Source organism: Fukomys damarensis, unplaced genomic scaffold (genome assembly GCF_012274545.1).
Source record: "Fukomys damarensis isolate Sample0158 unplaced genomic scaffold, DMR_v1.0_HiC HiC_scaffold_9, whole genome shotgun sequence".
In the NCBI taxonomy this organism is placed as follows: domain Eukaryota; kingdom Metazoa; phylum Chordata; class Mammalia; order Rodentia; family Bathyergidae; genus Fukomys; species Fukomys damarensis.
The window spans coordinates 38,866,310-38,871,759 of record NW_022900921.1 but is presented as its reverse complement, the minus strand read 5'-3'; positions in this window follow the sequence as shown (position 1 = coordinate 38,871,759).

Here is a 5,450-nt window from a genome sequence, read left to right as displayed (position 1 = left end):
GTTGTTGCTTTTTTTTTTTTTTTTTTTTTTTTTTTTTGATTTTTTTGTACTGCGGATCGAACTTGGGCCCTCGTGCTTGCTAGGCAGGTGGTGGAACCACTGAGCCAAATCCCTGGTCCAGTAATTATAGCTTTAATAGCATCAACTTTTCAAATGTGCAATTAAATTTGGGGTGTTTTCACACACTTAAAGTAATTGACATACATACATTCTCATGTAGTGGCCCATAAGCTGGTATTTTAGGCAGAGTAACTCAGCTATGTTGGACTTCTGAGTAAGATATCACCATCTGTTTCCACTTTTGATATATTACATTAAGTGTTCCAAAGACACAGGGATGATAAATAAAAATTTCAAAGTGAGAGCCAGAAACATAAAGCTAAACTTAAATATAAAATAAAAATCGTTTTGGGTCCAAAGACACAACATAAGTACAAAGCAAAGATTGGAGCTGTACACACTGATCTATTCTTATAATTTGTTGGACTCTGAGTTAAGAATCAGGACAGAGTATCTGTGAGATGAAAGCCGTAAGGGAGATTAAGATTTGGCTCACTGAGGGAAGTTAACAGTTAGATTAGCAGCCTGCTGTTGAAAGGCATGAAAAAGTGCTATTGTGAATCTCTGCCTGGGGCTTCAGTTTACATAGAGGACAAACCTCTCTTCTATACATTTCAGAATTCCTTGTGAGATTATTGTATGTTTCCCTGAAGTTTATCCTTTAGAAAATAGCTTCCAAGTCAGGATGTTATGAATGGCTAACATATGTGAGTGAGATCTTGAAATCCTTAGCTTTTAATGTCTTGAAGTGTGTGGGTTGACTGCTGGCCAAGAGCACCCTCGTGTTGAGATGTGATCACACTAAAAATTATTATTTTATATGTGTGCTGTGATTTGAAAGTGTTTTGGAGACAAAGTAATAATGTTTCTCTTTTTAAGAATCTATATCAGTTTGCTAGGTCTCCCAAAACCAAATACCACACACAGAGTAATCCAAACAACAGAATTTTTTATTTTGTCACATTTTTAGAGGCCAGAAATGCAAGATTAAAGTGTTCAGAAGTTTGTTTTTGCTGTGTCCTCACATGGCCTTTTTTTGTGGCTGCATGTGCCTGGCATTTCTCTGTGTAAACAAATGTTTATTTCTTATGAGAACATCAGTCAAATTAAATTAAGTTTCACCATAAGGGTCTACTTTTTCTTACTCCTGTCTTCAAAATCTATCTACAAATCTAGTCTCATTATTAGGTTCAGGGTGTTATAATAAACATGAATTTTGAGTGTAGTGAAAAAGGATGTTACTAGAAACTCTGCAGTAAGTCCTAGGCTCCTGTGAACCACCACAACACAAGGTTAATTAACTTATTAGACAGAAAAAACAGAAAAAATGAGATTTAGAGAAGAATCTGATCTTTGGGTCTGATCAGTGCTGCTCTGGACAGCAAAGACAAAAGTCCCTGAGCTTGCTTCTTCACTACATCAGAAGGAACAAATGCAACAAATGACTCAGGACAGAAAGTTCAGTACATTTGGAGAAGCAAATGCAACAGATGACTTAGGGGGCAGTGGCAGCAACAGCAGTGAAAATCCTAAAACAATGAGGAACTACGCAGGTGAAGATTTTCTTTCTCCTAGATTGTGTTCAGCTGGTGTAATCTTGTCCTAGAGCAACACAGCATCACTGGACCATTGAGGTTTTAGCTGTGGCCAGAGGCCAAAGTGGAGTTATATCTCAACATGCCATAGCTGGTCTGTAGGCAGGAGAACTAGGCCTAATTATAATTTTAATTATGAAATGACTTTTCCCCCAAATTATGTAGAATTGCTCCTGACATTTGAGGTAACACAACTCAGCTCCAATTGGACCTATCGTAGACAATATCAGCATTCCAATAGAAAATATATTTCTGTCACAATTAAATTATAGTTCAGGGGAATATAAAATTATTAGCTGGAAACTCTGGTTCCACTAATAGACTTAAGAAATGTGAATTAAAATCTCACATATCTTACAAAAAAGAAATAAAAATATAAAGACATCACAGGTCTAGCAAAGCAGTAGAGATTAATGGGCTATGAGAAAAATAAGACTTATTTTTCCTTTTAAGTGTCTGCAAATTCTAAGAGAAGCAGAAGATATATGCAGAAGCTGATCAGCCATTTCAACACACTTATCGGCAAGCAGGACAATAATTATAATAAAAAGTCCAGCAAAGAGGGCAGGGTCTGCTAAATTATATCTCTGGGCTTTGGATTAGAAATTCACATGAGTAATTCGAATGTAATTTTGCTTATTGATTAGGTTATAATAATCTTACTTTGGTCATGCAGCTCACAAGTGCCACACTGCCACTAAGGAAGATATCGTGATAGCAGATTTCAAATGACCTTTTGTATATAAGAAAGATTGATTTTTCTGTCTTTACATTTTTAAATAAATTGTTGAGGGCCATGATATTGAAGACACGAAAGGTTGTGAACAAAATCAGAGAAACAAAAGGTAATAGCATGGGTCCCAAGTGTTCACAGATAACAGACTTTTCAGGCACAGATTTTCAAGAAATTATGTTTATTCTGTTCTAGTATATAAATAAAATGATTGAAAATATAAGCCAAGAGCTGAAATTTTTGAGTAATAAAATAGAATTACTGAAACTAAAACCAAAAATAACTGAAAAATTTAAATATTATGAATGCATTTACTAGCAAATTTAACATGAGATAAGTGAATTAATGAAGTTAGATAAGCAAGAAGAAAATATAAAAAAAAAGGCATAGAGTAAACCACGGTCATGTGTGGCATTGAAAGAATTTAAGGATAAAACATATGCGTAGGAACTCTAATAGAGAAGAGAGAACATGAGGAAAAAAACCCTTGAATACTTGATGACACATCAAAAATTAATGAAAAATATCAAGCATCTGATTGTAGAATTATTTGGCAAGACATATATAAAGAGAACTGAACCTATAATAGTGAACAAAAAGTATAATGATGAAACTGTAGAAAATCAAAGACAAAGATAAAATCTTATATGTAGCCAAAAAAATTAAATAAAGCAAATCACTCTCAATGAATATGTAAAGGAGCAGAATTTGTTACAAACATTTTAGGAGACCAAAGATTATACTCAAAGACCATGACAGGGATGGGAGGTAGAGAAATGGCTAATAAAGAACTTATACCCCCCCAAAATCATTCCAAATTAGAAGTATACCTGTGCATTCTAAGAGGCTGAGGTAAGAGGATATCAAGTTTCTGGGCAATTAAGGGAGAACCTGTTTCAAAATAAGAAAAAATTAAAAATGGGTTGTGGGTATAGCTCAGTGTGAATGACCTGTGTACAAAAATTAGTGCTCAAAAAAATGTGGGAGATGAAATGTTGGGATGTTTTGGAACCATACAGAGGCAATGCTTGTACAATGCTGTGAATGTACTGTCATTAAAGTGTTCACTTTTATTTAATTTTGTTATGTTAATTTTATTTCAAAGAAGAAGATTAAGTTAACTTATTTCTCTACAAACAAATTGGAAAATATCTCTCAACATCAAATCTATATTAAAATCAGAAAATTCTCTCAACTGTTCAATAATAACAGCTCTAAAAATTCAACAATAGTTCTTTCACTCTATAAGGAAACCTCACTCATGCTAAACAATATTCAAGTGTTCTGGGTTTGGTGACAACATGTCAAAATAACAGAAGTCATAATTGAAGAAATTAGGACCAGAATGTAACTATCATTGTTCACAGGCATTTAGATGGCTTTAAAATATCCTGACAGCAAGCCCCAAGAGACAGTCACTAATGGGATTTAGGATGTTTTTATGTTCCAACAAGAATAATTAGTAAAATATCAAAGTGTTCATGCTCACTTTTAAAGCTACAGAAGATTGAACATACTAAAGGTGCCTTCTAGACTCAATCATAATGAGGGAGAAAGGACAGATACTCCTTTTTAATAGGCAAAAAAAGTTCATAAATAAAAATTAATTAAACAGCAATGTATTTATTTTCTTGAAGCCTTAACACATAGATAAAGTTACATGAAATGGGATTGAACTCTTAGTGATGTTGGAAGAAAAGAAAGGCTACTGATACACAGATGGAATTTTTAAAAATATTGTAAATTTTTAAAATAGATAATTGAATCTAGTTTAAGACTATTATTATAATAGAAAGGCATTTTATTTTGGGAAACACATGGAATATGAAAGAATTTGTTTTATGTGACTTTCCATTATTTTCTCTCAATGAAGTCTAATTAGATGTACAAACTTGCATAAATTCAAGGTGATAACTCTTAGTCAATAGAATATCTTTAATCATTAATGAGCTATAGCAAATTTAAGAAATATTTTAATACAAAATGTATTTAGGGAGGGCCTTCATCATGGCTGGATAGAGGAAGAGCCATGTTAGAGCTACTCAGAAAATCAAGTGAAAATACAGATAATTGGAAGAAAGGGAGCCACATACACCATGATTTCAAGATCAATCTGAAAATGAGACTTATAGATCAAACAAAACATGGGCACAAAACTTCATAAAACATTAAACCAGCCCACAGGGATGCCAGTGCCACTGCCACAGGTATACAGCATTCAAAATAAGAATTGCCATTTTGGAATGTTTCCAAAAACCTGCAAAAGTGTGCCAAACTCAACCCACATAGGATAAATCTGGGATATAAGTCTCCTCAGCCCTTTTGCCTTCCTGCAAATAGAAGACCCTGCAGCCTGGCATAAAATATTCCGCCAGTACACATGGGGTGAGTGACCAGGAAGCTCCTCCCTCCCTGACCAATAATTTCTTTTTTCTTTTGGTGGTTTGTTTTTGTTTTTGATTTTTGTCCTGTGTCATAGCAGCTAACTGGAACCTCTAGCAACAATAAGGTTAAGGACCTTAGCAGATAGTAAACAGAAGTGCACACTCTCCTACCCTGTGAATAATCGCCCAAGAGAAGGATGTGGTCTGCAGAAATAAGATTCAAGCAGCCTTGGGTCACCCATAGGGCAATGAGTGGGAAGACAGCATTTCCCTGTCCTGCAATAAGTGGTGCAAAAGGAGCCAATGAATTGGAACAAATGAGACTGAGAAATTTTGGGAAGGGCCAACTTGCATGGGAAGGACAGGGAGAAGTCTTAGGCTGTCTCTGGCAAGGGGCACCATGGCAACTGGGAGAGCCATGCAAAGACAAACAGGGGCCCAGCCCCCACATCTGGATGCCAAGACCAGCCCTGCACTCACCACTAATCCTACTGCAGACTCTGTGGCACAAATCTGGGCCCTGACTTAAACCAAAGAACTGTGGGCACTAGAGGAATTTCTTTCTTGCTTGCTTGCTTACTCTCTCATTTGTTTCATTTTCATTTATCTCTCTGGTTTGTTTTTAATCTTTGGTTGCTTAGGTTTTTACTTTTATTGCTTTTTTTTTTTTTGGTACCT